The 17,290-nt window shown below is 34.1% G+C and overlaps 1 pseudogene; it reads right to left on the bottom strand.

The window, feature by feature from the left end:
• Window positions 1-2,840: 2,840 nt before the first annotated feature.
• LOC128172068 (uncharacterized) lies at window positions 2,841-16,903 on the bottom strand (annotated as a pseudogene).
• Between the last annotated feature and the right edge of the window lie 387 nt (window positions 16,904-17,290).

Below are 17,290 nucleotides of genomic sequence, written 5' to 3'. Positions count from 1 at the left end.
TATGGAGATATTTCCCAAACGTAGGAATGTTTTCCTCTATTGCCCCGGGTACAAACTAATTTCAATGAACTAACATGACTTCTCCTTGTGACTTTTTTAACTTCAAGAGTCCCTTTACAGTACTTCCTGTTGGATGCTGAAACATCGATCAGTTTTCTTACAGCTTGCAATGATGTCACAAAAAAATCCTGCTTCACTTGACTCTTATTTACTTAAATGTAAGATGATTTAAAATCATCATCATTCGTTTTTAGAGATTGTCTCCAGGTATCCAGCAATGATTCCATGATGTCCGTGTTATTAACTGGTCTCCCTAACTTGCTGACCAAAACTTCCCTCACATTTTGAAGATTTTGCATAATTTCCTGCTTTTTAACTTGGTAATCGGCATCTCAAACTTGAAATTCCCTGGCCGTTTTCTCTTGGTTTCTGACATTTTCTTGAAGTCTTCTAATATCTTTACAATGGTTACTTGCTATGTTGTGAAATGTAATATAGCTTGCACTTTAACGTTTCATAATACGTACTGGATCATTTTTTCATGTGGTGTACCAGGATACATATTTTTATTTCCATAGGTATATTTATGAGTTAAATATGATTCAAAGTTTACTCTTTATGATCAAGTGATTTCATTATTACAGAGCTAAGTGTATAAACCTTAGGGTTTATATATATATATATTTTGAATAAAACAATCAAAAATCTCAATTTACCCTTTTGTAGAAATAAAATGGAATAGACCAGTTACAATGAATCATGCGAAGTTGAAATATTTTCACAGTGGGGAGGCACTCCCTGCATCCCGCCAAATGTCAATAAATCTATTAATCAGCCCATCTCCCGGGGTGGGCCCTCAGTGGGGATCAAAATATTTGTGGATGCGGGGGAAATATGGTGATAGTTATTAGGTTGTAATAGATTTCCATGTAAATATTTAATTACAACTTTGATGGACAGAAAATAAGAATTTAATGCTTATAGAAATGGCCACATACATGATGCCATGGTAGAGAAATCTCCTTTGGTACCCCATGCCCTAAAACTTTCCCTCCAATTCTGGCCATCATTCTTGTAACAAAATGGACAAAAATGAGGACACAAGTATAATTACTTTGAGGGCGAACTCTGATCAAAGGGAATCAATAATTCAATTCATCAATTTTAATTAATGGGAGTAAGAAGAAATGATATGTGAAGAAAAAATACAACTGGGAATGAGAACATCAGTGCTGACGACTTTGAGAGGACATTCTGTATCCATCAAAGTCAAAACTGCGATGAATGTGTTGCAAACCCTGCATAACAAACGGGAGAAACAGACAAATGTGGTGGCCTTCTGAACCAGCATTACCTGACAGAAGAAATACCTCGTTCCGAAAGGAAAAGTATGTTTTTCTGGACAATGCTTTTCCATAGAGGAGCTTTTCTTGATGAAAGATATAGAGAGAGAAAACTTAATGTTCTTCAGTTAGACCCTCGGTTTACCAATGTTGCAAGCCATCGTAGGAACATTCTACCAGAATGTGTTGTCAACTTGGTGCGAGTTTGGTTTCCCAACCCCAAAAATATCCCATACATGGGACACCGTTGGCAGTGACTGTGTTATTTTTTTTTTAATTAAAAACAATATAATTATACACATTATTTTTATTTAAATCAGAAAACTTTGTTCAGAATTTCTTTTTATTGGAATTTGTTTTTGTGAAAATTACATCTGCACTGGACTCTTATCTGGTCACTGAAAGGTTCGTGTAAACTGTGCTAAGAGCAGTGGTCAGGAGATAACAGCCGGACTCGGCAGGATGCACATTCACGCTTACATGCAGTGTATGTGTTCTTTATTTATCAAATAAATGGATTTATTGGACTTAACTCTTTCTCTCTTTGCTGAGGTAGGATGATTAAGACATAATCTTATTAGCAACCATTTTGAATGCGTCTGTGGAGATTAGAGCTTCCGGTGTAATGTAAACAAACCTCTGCTGTTAATCAAAATGGGCAATTTGAAAATCAGTGTCACCTCAGAATTTTAATTGATTAATTCTCCTTTATTACATACATTTGAAGTAAATTATATGTAGTTTCAAATGCAGAACACAAAACATTATATACACAACAACTATCTTAAAGTGGTAATTGGTGATATTTGTATAAATTTGAAAATATCCCCAGAAGTGAAGAGCGGCAAGAAAATTGAAATTTCCTCCATTTCCCCGATTGGCTGCTATTTATACCCCAGAACCGGCCTTTAACTAGAAACTGACCAGTCAGGAAGGACCCCGCTATGACAATTAAAATAGAAAAGTGAAAACAACTTTGAATTCCATCCTCTTTATATTAACAATGATGAAAAATAAATGCCCGGCATAAGATGTAAAGAACTGCATTATATATATGGTGGTTAAAAAAAATATATGAAAATTATAAGTAACAACTGTATTTTTAAAATTTCAAGATAATTCCTGAATGTCCAAAAACTCTAAATAGTAAGTTGTATCTGCATAAAACAGGGATAACCTCATGTCTTAATAAAAAACCTAAATTAGATGTGTATTTAAAATAAAGATTTAAACAGGTGTTTTATAAAATGCAAGCCTTCAGTGAATGCAAATGCATTGTATCACCCAAGGTTGACCTCAACTTAAAAACAAACATCAGTTGCAGACAAAGGTGTTCATTAATCTTCATATGACAGATAGAGATAAGCCACTGAATTTTCTGTAGCAGGCAAGATTATTAATCCCAGGGGATTAATTAAGAATATAAGAAAGATTCCATTTATTTCGTTCGAATAGTACTGAGAAAGAGGTAACTTTTACTATCACAGAAATGGTGAGTTAACTCGTACAACAGTACACGTAAGTCATCAAGTTTAAGCTGTCCTTCGACAAGCTGGTGAGTTCTTTCATGGAGGGTGTCTCACCCTTCTGCTTTGCTTTAAGTAGCAAATTAATTTGCTGTAGCTGCGGGATGATGGCTTTCCCTACCAGCGTCTGTGTTTTTTGAATCCGTATATCTTGGCTCCGGGTTATCCGACTCAAATGAGCGCGGATTTCTTCTTTTAATTGTGGGGTAACCAAATTTTGCACATTCTTCGGTCTGATATATTTTTCGCTCAATTCTTTAATTTTTTGCGAATCTACAACAGCTCGAACGCCGTCATTTGTGACTATGGCGAGTTTTTCATGAATTGCTTCGCCACATTTATCTTCGGTACCAAAACATTCGGCCAGTTCATCAAGCAAATTGTCACAATCAGTCCCGTACGAAAACGTTGGCCGTTTTCCGGCTGGACTCAGGGTGAACTTAGACGTATTCCGGTTAAAATGTAGCCGTACTTAGGAGTATCAAAGGCGTACATGGAAAGCGCTTTAAATGTTAGACGGCTTCCATCTTATTCATACCCGGACCTTACCTCAGTTCTTATCCGTGTGTTCAGCCTCGTTAAAGTTCTCACTGCCCGTTACCCCCTTGCTGTCATAAAATATTCCGCCTTAACCTAGCTTATTGGCAATTCTTTGCAATATAATATAAAATTACGGCTAAAACTTGGCCAAATCGTGTTAAAGGCGCACAACAGTTCATTTTCTGTGCTATTAATACCTCATTCTTATTTAAAATCTTCAAATGACACAAAACATACAATTTGAAACAATGGTTTGTAACTTTAAGTTCAAATTGATAATCCGATGACACTTTCTGTATGTTCTACATACAGGCTGGTTAATTTTATCTTGACCTCAATACACAGGCTGTCATTTGTAAACAGGCAAGAGCCACAGCCTCTCCGTGTATTGCAAAGGGGCTTCAACAGGGAAAATCTTTTTTTTTTCTATCATAATTTTTACATGTACACACTATTTTAGCCGCAATGTTTAATCAATATAAAGACAGGAATGAATTATGAACGCTAGCATATTTGCTGTACTTTTAAACTGCTACTATAAATTGTTTTACTATGCCCATCGAGCACTTGTAAACATAGAATCAGAGTTACCCCTTGTCATATTTCTGGGCTCAGAGGCTCGCGCTTTGTGAGTTTTGAATTTCAGGGCAACAACGGTCATGCCTAACTTTCCTGATCATCTTTGTGTTACAAAATTTTGACATGTGTAAACTTTTATGAGGATTATTTTGGGGGAAATACAGTGAAAATTATTTACAGCTATTTGATGTAAACCAAGTCTTGTGGAGTTAAGCAAAGTGTGTGCGTTATGTGGACTACAAGACATAAACAAAGGAACCTTAATGTTAATATCGAAGTTAAGTCAATATAAATTTTAATTAGGGCCCAGCAAGGATTTGCGTATGCCCTCTAGTAATCACTCTGTCCATCCGTCCTTCTGTCTGTCCGTCTGTCACTCTTCCGTCCACAAATTTTCTGTTTTTTTCTAATAACTTTTTATGGTTGCTCAATCAAGTTCAAGTTTGGTTTGGTAGTTCAGTAGGCAGAAATGAATGGGAAAGAGAGATAACTGCTGAGAATGTTACCATTGTATACTTGGAAGGCTGTGCAATATTTGTCCTTTGGGAATAATTAACCTTCCACAGGAAGAAAATTCTAAGCTTTATCTTTATCTGTCACATTGTGATTAATTACTGCGCTGCCTGTGTCTGCAAATGAACGTTGTTTTGAAGTTAAGGTCAATTTTGAATGATGTGTAGTATTGTGTACAATCTTTGAAATATGGATTTAAAATATAATATTCATACTTTATTTTGGTTAAAATACCGTACATAATGATTAATGATAATTTTATTGAATTCTAAAATCAAGATATATATTAAGATATCCTTTTTCACTATTTTATTTTTTAATTATTTATTTTATTTTTTTCTGCCTTAATGCTGTTAATTTTAACAGGTAATCAGATAATAACCCCATTCTGTCATTTCTGGAAAAAAAAATCTTATTGTAAATTTAGAAGAACAGGATGAGAGAGTAGAACATTTAATCCCCTGGGATTAATTATCTTGCCTGCTGCAGAAAATTTAGAGGCTTATCTCTATCTGTCATATAGAGATTAATGAACACCTTGTCTGCAACTGATGTTTGTTTTGAAGTTGAGGTCAACCCTGGTTGATACAATGTATTTGCATTCACTGAAGGCTTGCATTTTAGAAAACACCTGTTTAAATTTTTTTAAATACACATTAAATTTAGGGTTTTTGTAAATAAGATATGAGGTTATCCCCGTTTTATGCAGATACAATGTTACTATTTAAAGTTTTTGGACATTCAGGAATTATCTTGAAATTTTAAAGAAGATTCAATGTTAATATAAAGAGGATGGAATTCAAAGCTTTTTTTTTAATTCTCTTTATTAATTGTCAAAGCGGGGCCCTTCCTGACTGGTCAGTTTTCTAGTTATGTTTATGACTTTATCAATAATAGTACTAAAGTACAGTTAAAATTATGCTTATTGTATGTGAAGAAAAAATAGGTTTAAACTATTCTTCATTTAGACAGTGCGTAAATGTCACACAATGTAAATAAGTTTCCTTGAAAAACAATGCTTAAGAACTCATTACATCGAATTTATCGATTAGAACTAAATGTTGTCAGCGTTGTTGATTTGTGCTTAGGTCCAAACACTGTTTCACTTGCGGTTTGCCTGATTAACTACATAGGAGAGTTGATTAACTCCCAATCAACTCCCAAAAATACGAAGAGAACAGGCAACCGTTAATTATTCTACTTTCATATAGTTCGATCATACCATCCGTTTCTAATTGTTTGAAACGCCAACTCAGTTTGCAATTATGTGATTATTGCTTATATGTAGCTTAAATATCTTAAAATGACACTAAATTAAACTCAAATTCATATTTTTTTAGTTTATTTACACATACAACAACCATTTAAAACATCAAATTAATTCAAATTACCAGCCATCTCAATATCATACCACATTCTGTACACGCTCACAGGTACGGTACTATTAATTGCAATTGAATGTTCACTGGCGATTGATGGTCTAAATTGTGTTATGTCCAGAATAAAGGGCATACAACTCTAGACCTCTGATTAAATCACAAGTTATTTGGAAATTTTTCTCTTTATCTCCTGGTTTCAAAACCACAAAAAGAACATGAGAATGTTCATGAAATTTTCTGGCTTCATATATGACAGAGAAGATTTTAATTTCATTATTTTTGAATTGTTCTGTTCAACAACCTGTGCATTGATAATACTCAATGATGGAAATGAGTGGGCCCTATATCCGGGGATCATGTTGTATGATTATCCAATAAAGTCTATCCTCAACAAACAATGTCTTGGCGAAAAAGGATCTCTATTCAATAGAGAATAGCAATAGTTATGTAGATTGCAAGAATTTTTTTTAGATGATAACTGCGGGAGGCTCTTCAAACCATGATTTCAAAAGGAGAAAAAACCTGTAAAGTGATTCTGCACATTCCATAACTTCAAATTTATAACAGATGCCATGCGGATAAAAACAGTGAAAATTTATTCCTGGCAACAGAGATGAACGGCGAGGAGATTTCTTTGCAAATGGTTTCCCCTTTCAATTTGTCAAAAGCCTCGCTGTCTTATTTTTGGCAAGTTGGGAAAAACTGAGATCATTACTGCTATCAGTACTATTTCCAATCTTCATCATTTCTAGGATAAACAAAGGTTCTTTTGATAATGACAACAATTTCTTTAAAAATTGGTCTTAAGTAATTGGGGACCTGTTCTAGCGATGAAAAAAAAACACCAAAATTTCATATTTAATAGAGACTTGTTATTTACTAGCATTCTGGTTTCATAATTGTTGTTCTGCATAGACATTGCGTAATAATTGAAAGAGAAAAATAAAACAATATTAAAATACCTTAAAAATATACTTCATCTGTATTAAGTGAGAAAAAGATAGAATTTTGGATCACTAAAGAAACCTTTTCAAAGAAAGCTTCACTGTAATTTGTTCCATCCATTATCTTTGATGGAGCTTCCCTCGTGATCTTCATAGTTCTTAGATCTGTAAGAACGTATTCTTTGCAAAAATTATTTCCTACCTTTTTATAATGTAAGTTGCTGTTGTTTAATAACTAAAATATCCAATCACTCCTGGCTTAGAAAGCCCTTAAACAAAACTGATTTATACACCTTTTTAAATCCTCCTCAACAAGTATGCCACAAAAAGATCACATTTGGTGACTAGTAGGGCTGCTAACAAATTTTCGTTGATGTTCTTTTAGCGCACACACACTCTCGATTATTTTGTTTCTGTGCAAGGCATTACGATTATGTATGTACTTATGATATAACTAATGTTTAATCTGACAATTTGAAGCTGATTCTCAGGCTATGTTTCATTAATAATGCAACACCATGCTTCCTTAAAGTCCCTGCGTACAGTTCAGAGATACATGCATCTTTTATTGCTTCGTGGGTTTCACATAAGGAACTTCAGGTATTTCATCAGTAAAGACATAGCTTCAGAGAATCGAATCGTAGTGACATAAAGGTCTTCCTCCTCATCTGCAAAGTTTTGTTCTCCAAAGACTCTATCAACTTTTGAGTCACCATCCTCTGGTAAATCAATATAAATGATAGGTGGTGTGTAATTAATATCCTTTCTTGCATTTATATTCCTGAAGCTTTCAAAAGGAACAACTTAGCAAAGTGGTCTGGCTTCGTCATCTCAGGGTAAACGCTCTTCCATTGTGGTTTCCTAAACAAATCATTACCAAAGAAATTGATCACTATTGAATTAACATTGAAGTACTTCACATTCCTTTTTAATTTTGATAATCACTATAGCCTAAACTCTTGCCATCCGGTCGTTTGTTTACTACGTCTTACTGTTGGTTGTGTCCTTGCCATTGCTTTGGTTCTGTGGTTTGCTTGCATACTCTGGTCAGCTTGTTAGTTCCCTACCGGTTTCACCGGAGGGGACTATAGCTTTCCTCTGCGTCCGTCAGTCCGTCCGTCCGTCCGTCTGTCTGTCTGTCCGTCTGTCTGTCCCACTTCAGTTTTCCATATTTTTTTTCTTTATGCATTTGAGGAATAATATGAAACTTGCTGAACAGCTTCAAAATGTCAAACTACAGATCAAGTTTACACTTTTGTAGCTTCTGATTGACATATTTTCGAGAAAATTAATTTTTTATATACCAAATTAAAAATGTTCGGGTTCGGTGTGTAACTCAATAAACGAGGTCAGTATTTAGTCAGTAATAATCTCGTGCGTCACTTGTACCATTCCTTTTCCTGTACCATTCCTTTGATCATTTCTAACAAACAAATGAATTCTATAAAATAGTGTCAAGCACTGTGTTGTAAATTTAATCGCCAGGGTTTTTTTGTAATATTATTACAATCGGGTTCGTTGTCGGGTTGGGCTGTTTAACTGTTTGGTTTGATTCGGGGTACAGAAGACGGTAAGAAATGATATTGTGCATAACAGTGCATTGTTTTCACAAAATTGTACCAGCGAATATAGAATAGACTTGGCGAAATTACAGGAGATGAAATAAAGAGTATTATTTTACCTATTTCCTATTTAATTTCTATATCAACTATATAGTTTTAATTTCCTCTGTTCTTTTATCTCTGATTAAAGCATGACATCTCGTTTACAATAGCTCTGAAATAGTTGTGTGCTTGGAAGTTTTCATAGAATAATACAAACCGGTAGGGGACGTGTATTGCTTATGCAATACTCTCAGAATGCTTGTTAAGTTTACTGCAGCCTGTATCGATAAATAATACACATGACTGTATATGCACTTATTTAAGATTTGTTGCTTTACTATAATAAATGAAAATGCGAGGCAGTATATAGTTCTAAATAACGCAATCAGTTTTCAGATAATTTGCAACTTTGATTTAGTAAAAAACACAGTATGAACCTCTGGCATTCAGTCTTCTGAAAAGTGGCTAAATGGCAGTCAGTCACCATTCCAGACCATACATTTAACATTTACTTGATTGAATGGCAGAGCATTTTTAGCTGTGTACTTCATCTATCTTTATTTCGATGCCGCCTACAAAAGCAATACCGGAAATACATACTTCTGTTATCGCTGACGCTTCAGGTATTGTTAAATGATTTTCAAAAATCATAGAAAATTATGTAGTCTACAAACATTTGGCGATATTATTATAATATAATATGTATATATGATGTTATGACTTTCGTAAATTTATAAATACTACTATCATTTAACATCTGAAAGAAAAGAGCAGGTAGGTATCTCGATTAACTGATCTTTATTGATAATTTGGACAATCAACAATTACATTTTTAAGATTTTATAAACGAACTGTTGTAGGTGTACTTTCAAATTTGATCGTTGTTAAAGAAAAGAGACACTTTGAAGTTTGGAATAGCGGTGGATATTAGTAGAATGCGAAAATATAATACTTGATAGTTAGGTATATCAAGAAGTTCAGAGGCATGGTTTGAAAAACTGTGGCAGGGGGAAAAATGGTAGAGTGTTCAGTGTTTTTCATGCGAGGAAATTGGGAAAGGTGCGGTACGATAAAGTGACGACACACGACGTGCCTATATAAATAAGCTTCTTTGTAAACATTTGCTGGATGGTTTTGAATAAGGTAGGTCTTGTATTCGTTGTATTCTTAAAGTTTATGTTCAAATTGCCGAATGTTTAAAAAATGGATTCGGGTAGTAAAAAGAGGCTGAGTTGCTCTTGGGCCATATTTTTGAAATGCATTTTGAAAAGGTTCAATAGTATTTATCAGAGAAATGCTTTTAAGCGCTTCCCTTTAAATGCAGATGGAACGTTGCAATGATTCTCTTGTCATCGACAAGATTGTGTAGAGTACAGAATGAACGGAATTCGGATAGGAATTTTGCTGCGTTCTCGCTCGATTAGCCTTAAAGTAGATCCAGTGTTCTGTGATGTCATACCTTTTTGTAAAATTTTGAACTCTTTAAGATTTGTGCAAGATAGTTTTATTTATTTTATGTGAATATAATCACATGGATGTAATTAGAATTATTGGTAGGTTCAAGATATTTTCGCAGCTTAATTTTATCCTAAATTTCCATTTGTTTATACATCTTATCTATGCAAAGGGGAAATACCTCTTTTTCTGACTTTTCTCTCAGTTGTAAGTCTAAATGCTATAGTTTTTGTTATCCCAACGATTAATTTTAAAATATTTTTGTAATTTTAGTTTTCTGATAAAGTTGACATTAAAATTAAACAAGAAAATTTCTGCCTACAAGATTTTACTTTTAACAAAAAAAAATACAGTTTCTGATGCTAACATATGCTTTAGTTTATGTTTATCTGGCATCTCAAAAAGTGTGATGACATGTATATTTTTTCTAACAATTGATGACATTTTAGCCTATTAAGTTGAAATCAGTTCGGTTTTTCAACTTTCATCAGAGAATTTTACGAGTATGTAGTTACCTTAAATGGTTCACACTTTGCGAGTCTTTGAGAGAACTGTTCTTGAATGGTTCCTCTTTTGGCATTTCAATAAAAGTCTCTTCAAGGGAATTAGAAAATCCCAAAGCGTAATTTGAAAGTCTAAAAATAAATTTTGTAACTAATTTAGATTCTCCACCGTGTAACGTATTAAGCTTTGATGTTGAGTAATAAATACAGTTTTTCAAATTCGTTAAATCCGAAAATCAGTATTTCAGTAATTAAAGAACACACAATTTTCACGCACACACTTTTCATCTTTATATACTCCGCCTACTCTCACATAAAATGACCAATATAATTAATTAAAAAGTTTAAAATTTGCATCAGCAAGCAGAATTTTACAACGTTCACATATGGAAGACAGGAAACCCTTATTCTAACCATGAATAAATTTTAAAAAAACCGTATTTTTCGGATCTGACTGTTAATATGGCAATAATTAAACAATAATGACATTGATACCAAGATTCAGGGCAGGGAGGTGTCAAGATGAAATTACTAACATATGTGAATGCAACTTTCCGTAGTTCATAGTAAACTAATTATTTTCCAATTGCAAATTTAGATTTTTCCAAAATGAAAAGACTGAAAAATAATATAATATTACATATAAACATGACATGTTATTTGTTCGTAATAAGTCTGAATATCAGTAAGTAAATTACTTATCATTTCGTCTATCACTTTCATAAAGGAAGAGATGTGAAACGTGTTAAGAGTATATAAAATCGTGCTTGATATTTGTTTGATTGTATTTATGTGACTATCAAGAATATTAACATCATTCATTGTGGCAATTTGAAACAAACCACTTAACAAAAATCCTGCAAAAGGTAATAAAGCTCTCTGAACTCGGCCTGTTTTCAGACTCGCATTTAAAGTCTGCGGTGCAAGTTATTGCATTGAGTTAACAGTGTGATGAATATAAGACATATTGTGTTTAGATTCAGTTTAAGAACTGCTGTTCATTTTCTTGTGCAATTTTCTCACTGATTTTATTTTATGGATATCTTGGATTAGTTTGATGTACTGTTTGTCGTTTCTTCCCAGATTTTCTTCAGGCATAACAGTTTTATCAAAGGAGAAAAGCACGTTGTCTACAAACATAAGGAAAACGGAGCATTAAGTGGATTGCATGGATGGATATTTGCGAATAGCCATTAAAGCACTTGAAGAATTTTCGGATTTTCATCGCTATAATCCAAACATTGTGCTTTTGTACCGTTCTGTCACATACATGCTGAGTTTGTCTGAGGGTGGTTATTCGATGTCTGGTAATCTGAAAAATTTCACAGAGCGCTAAAATAAATGGGAAAAAAAAGTATTCCTATTAAAGGAATGATGATATATTGATAGCTAGAAGCAATCAACATGATCAATTTGATGTAAAATAATTAAAAAGGTACTGTATCTTTACAAAATATAGAATATTTTGAATCTGTACGGCACCATAATATCATCATTATAAACCGTCAACAATTTAGTTTTGAAATAAATTTGGGAAAATCCGTTTGTAAACTCCTTGTCTAGTTTTATATTTTTAAAGTAATTATTAAATGTTAAGGTATCTTCTTTTTCTTCATATTACTGAGTACGGCTCTTCAAACGTTAACACGTATACAAAGAAAATAATTCAATGCGACTGAAAAACATTGAATGCCATCATAACTTGCTAATGAGGTCGCATTATAACGTACAGGTAACCTTGTATACTAATCAAGCCGTCTTCCTAGCTATTATGCAACATCAATAGATCGAGGTCAGTTCATGGAGCATCTTCTTATGATTGAGGTCAGAGCATCAAGGTCAACTGCATTACTGAATGAGTCTTTCGTTCGAAATTCATACGCGTGAGACAAAATGTGCATTCTTAAATTAACAGGTCGAACTGTATTTGTATGTTTGCATCTCTTAAGGTAAATGAATTGAATTTAAACTGAGTAAAATGTTATATAAATACTAAACCAATCTTCAAATTTTCATAAGAATTACTTGTGTAAGCGCAATGTGTGCGCACGTGGAAGCATTTGCCGGATGCCTCATATGGACACAACAGTGCTCGGGCGAAGCCGATCACAAAAAAAGTCTCTAAAATTAACAGTAAAATACAGTTCTCTGTAGGACACTAATAAGAACTATTTGTCGTATATCTGGAGCAAATATTTCTTATTAGAGTATTGCATCAATTTCCCTATCATCAATAGTTTTTAGTGCTGAAGTATCTGGCCATCGACTTTAATTTTATGAAATAACACACAGTAAGATTTTGTATCATTTACTGTGGCATATTTGTTAAAAGTGGTCTAGTTTTAGCAGAACCTCTTTTGGTTTTTAGCTCACCTGAGCTGAAAGCTCAAGTGAGCTATTCTGATCACATTTTGTCCGTCGTCCGTCTGTCTGTTCGTCTGTAAACTTTTTACATTTTGAACTTCTTCTCTAAAACCGCTTATCCAATTTCAACCAAATTTGGCACAAAGCATCCTTATGGGAGGGGGAATATAAATTGCAGAAATAAAAGTTTGATCTGTATTCAAAGCGGAGAAAACCTTGAAACTGTAGAAAAAGGGGGGTGCATTTTTAAAAATCTTCTTCTCAAGAACTACCGAGGCAAATTCAACCTAGTTTAGCATAAATTATCCTTATGGGAAGGAAAATATAAATTGCAAAAATTAAGTGGTAATTCTGTTTCAAATCTGAGATATTACGAAAATAATAATAATGGAAAGGCGTGTTTCAATCAGTTTAATAGCTTCGGGTTCGGCATCCGGTAAAATGATTCCATACTTCTAAAACGAGGTTCTTTGTTTAAAGCAGCCATGACATTATACGAAAAAGGGTCGATCTGACTATGATGAATTTGCTTGTTGTGCAACAGTTCGAGTATGAAGGGAAATTTTGAAACATACAAAATATATTTGTGCCGATTTTGTGAAGTTAATTGAGGCTAAATATTTCAATGCGTTGACAGTTTTCACACATGACGTTGGTGTTAGCTTGTTCTGATTTTCGTTTCGTTCTCATTATGCTTTGTAACCTGGAAATTATCGTCTGTATTTCGTGATTTTTACGTATCAAATCAAACAGAGACTTCGGTAAATCAAACAGTTAACTGTTTACCTGCGCAAATTAAGCAAAATCGGATGTAGGGATACTGAAATACAATTCATTCTATCGGTAATTCGGCATTATCTTTTGCGTAATGGTACATGTAGATTAATGCAATAGGTTTTGTTGAGATGCTCGGCATTTTCTCGAGTTTATTCAGTTTAAATAGAGTTTGATATCGCTGACGGAAATATGTAGGTATATACATGTATATATGTGATTCATTTCGAAAAAATAAATTGTGTTCTTTATTTGTTATACATGTAGTGCATGTTTCTTGTGTTTAATTGTTTACAGTTTCTATTTACTAACCATATTTGAGTGTTAAGTTTCGAATTATAAGCAAGATACAGAGATTTGCTCACAATTCTATGTTTGTACACAGATCTTAAAAACTAAAGCTTAAAAAGGTAAAAAATTTGTCAATATTTATTAAGAAAATTTTCAAAGTCTGTTCTTCCAGAAACCAACTCTAACAACTTATTGTATTGTAAACTTAACCTTTTCAGCTCACCTGAGGGTGGGGCCACAATTGGGGGTCGAAGTTTAACAAATGAATATATAGAGTAAATCTTTAAAAATCTTCTCCTCAGAAACTAATCAGCCAGGAAAGCTGAAACTTGTGTGAAAGCCTAATCAGGTAATGTAGATACAAATTTGTGAAAATCATGATCCCCGGAGGTAGGGTGGGGCCACAATGAAGGATCGAAGTTTTACATAGGAATATATAGAATAAATCTTTAAAAATCTTCTTCTCAGAAACTAATCGGCCAGGAAAGCTGACACTTGTGTGGAAGGATCCTCAGGTAGTGTAGATTCAAAGTTGTGAAAATCATGACCCCTGGGGTACGGTGGGGCCACAATGGGGGATCGAAGTTTAACATAGGAATATATAGAGAAAATCTTTAAAAATCTTCTTCTCAGAAACTAATCAGCCAGGAAAGCTGAAACTTGTGTGAAAGCATCCTCAGGTAGTGCAGATTCATAGTTGTGAAAATCATGACCCCCGGGGGTAGGGTGGGGCCACAATGGGGGGTCGATGTTTAACATAGGAATAAACAGAGTAAATCTTTAAAAATCTTCTTCTCAGAAACTAATTTGCCAGGAAAGCTGAAACTTGTGTGAAAGCCTTATCAGGTAGTGTTGATTCAAAGTTGTGAAAATAATAACCCCTGGGGATACGGTGGGGCCACAATGGGGGGTCGAAGTTTAACATATGATTATATAGAGTAAATCTTTCAAAATCTTCTTCTCAGAAACTAATCAGCCAGGAAAGCTGAAACTTGTGTGGAAGCATCCTCAGGTAGTTGTGAAAATCATAACCCTGGGGGTAAGTTTGGGCCACAATGGGAGGTCGATGTTTTACATAGGAATAAACAGAGTAAATCTTTAAAAATCTTTTTCTCAGAAACTAATCAGCCAGGAAAGCTGAAACTTGTGTGAAAGCATCCTCAGGTAGTGTAAATTCATAGTTGTGAAAATCATGATCCCCAGGGGTAGGGTGGGGCCACAATGGGGGGTCAAAGTTTAACAAAGGAATATATAGGGTAAATCTTTAAAAATCTTCTCAGAAACTAATCAGCCAGATGTTTCTTTATAATTGTTAAGACTTTGGCCCCAGGACAATTCTCTGGCCTCCCGAGAAGGTTCAGAGTTTGATGTACGTTTATATCTAATATATACACTATTGTTAAGGATCATTTTGAGAACTGCAATACTCAACATATGATATGACTATAAAATCATCTTGTTAGAAAAGGGACTAATGATTATAAACATAAGAATATCCAGGGGAAAATGGATTTTATTTATACAGGATCTACATGTATTATTGTACATTGTCCAGATAGTTTGTATTATGACTCCATTAAGCTGATTTTATCATACCTATTGTTCCTCAGGTGAGCGATGTGGCCCATGGGCCTCTTGTTTGGTATCTATCACAGGATCCCACATATTGGAAAATGTCGTTTTGAATTTTTGGCCTCGCGGGTAGGTTAATGGGGAATGGTAACGATTTCTTTTTTAAAGTAGAAGTGGAAATTCCAGTTTTAGACTTGCAATGAATGTGTTTAACGTTACGATTTGTTTATTTATGCTCAATATGAATAAGAAGATAGACAAATCAGCTTTATTTTTTTTACAGATATATTATACGTAAACAAAAACAGGGCATGAGCATTTTACATGTGTTTACATGACAAAAAATTGTGATCCTTTTTTCTTGCTCATAACTCTACGCCTGACTCCCAAATTTCACATGATCATTAGAAATATATTCCATAAACATTGTAAATAATAAAAACAGTAAAATTGAATTTGACCACAATCGTGACCATGCCCCATTAAGGCATGACGGTCGATATTATGATTGATTTAAAAATTGTTTCTATAAAAACAATGCTAAATACTAATAAAAGAAAATATCTCGGAGAAATATTTAGAAAAAATAAAGTATATTTTAAAAATAGTTTTGAATCATTGAAATAATAAGAAAAAAATGTTACAGATGTGACAGAGTGTCGAACCGCGGGCATTTTAGTAGTCTTTCCAGTCAAGAAGTAGAATATACATCTCCTCAATACCTTATGACAGTAAAAGGATTTTACCCCATGTTTTAAACACAAAGAACAATTTCAAAATTAAACTGTTTTTCACATGACGGGCATTTCTTCGAAGAACACAAGCTTGTAATATTTAATGGAACGTGAAAAGGTCGACTTTTACTCTATCTGCCTCTTCATACAAGCAACCACAGACTGCACCCAAAAACCCTTTTCAACTTTCAATTGTTGGGATTAACCCTCGGAGTAGAGAGGTAATCACAGTTTTCGGGCCGAGGATTCTTCTCCGATAAAGCAGTTCTTTTTTCATAATTCTATTTTGTTTGCCGATCGCGAACAATATATTTCAGAATCTTGGAAAGTTCTGCAATAATAGACGGCCCCGTCTTTTCAGAAGAAGTGATTTTGTCTGAAAGGTTAGACAAGATTGAAATATTACCGTCTGGCTTGGCTTCCTCTTTTTCTTGAGAAGAGTTTCCTTCTACAGAGAGATTATCTATCTCTATATCATCGTTAGGTGAGTTCCTTTTCTTAGAAGCTGGATATTCACAAAAAGTGTCAATCCGCGCATTAGTGGATATACTTTCTTCAATCACCAAAGACTGAAATTCTTGAACCTGTCTTTGTTGTGATTCGATCAGGAACTTAATCGAATCGCTTAACGACTCCGGAACAGATTGCTGTTTCTTTATCGGAGTACTTGTATTTTGAGGACTTCCGAGATTACTCGGGGCATTTGCCGCCTCAGTATAAATATCCAAATGGTCGTCACTTTCCAATTCTATAGCAAGTCTTTGCAATAACGAATCAGCCATATTTCACAACGTAAAATTCCGCGTAAAATTAATTTCACGATAACAATTATAACCTAGCACGTGCGCTCGCACTGGGAGTAGTAGCAAAACTGATCAGGGAACTAGCAAGCATATGTCACATGACACCACGTGACTGGATGCCGAATGAGGATGATAAATCACCAGCTTTTTCAGGAAATCGTTCAGGGATTGACTTTCTGTATATCTCTGTCGTAGCCTGGGTAAAATTGAAAGGTATTTTTTGCACAGATTCGCACTTTTGGTTATATTAAGGTTGTTTGGAGTTTGGAACATATCCTCTTCATATGAGCTAAAAATAGACTAATATGAAAAACAAAAAAATGAATAAAACAAATCAATCTAATATTTATACTGAGCTCACGCTTG

This window comes from Crassostrea angulata, chromosome 2 (genome assembly GCF_025612915.1).
Source record: "Crassostrea angulata isolate pt1a10 chromosome 2, ASM2561291v2, whole genome shotgun sequence".
Classification (NCBI taxonomy): domain Eukaryota; kingdom Metazoa; phylum Mollusca; class Bivalvia; order Ostreida; family Ostreidae; genus Magallana; species Magallana angulata.
Note: the sequence above shows the minus strand (reverse complement) of the source record. Positions and strands in the feature narration are given on the sequence as shown.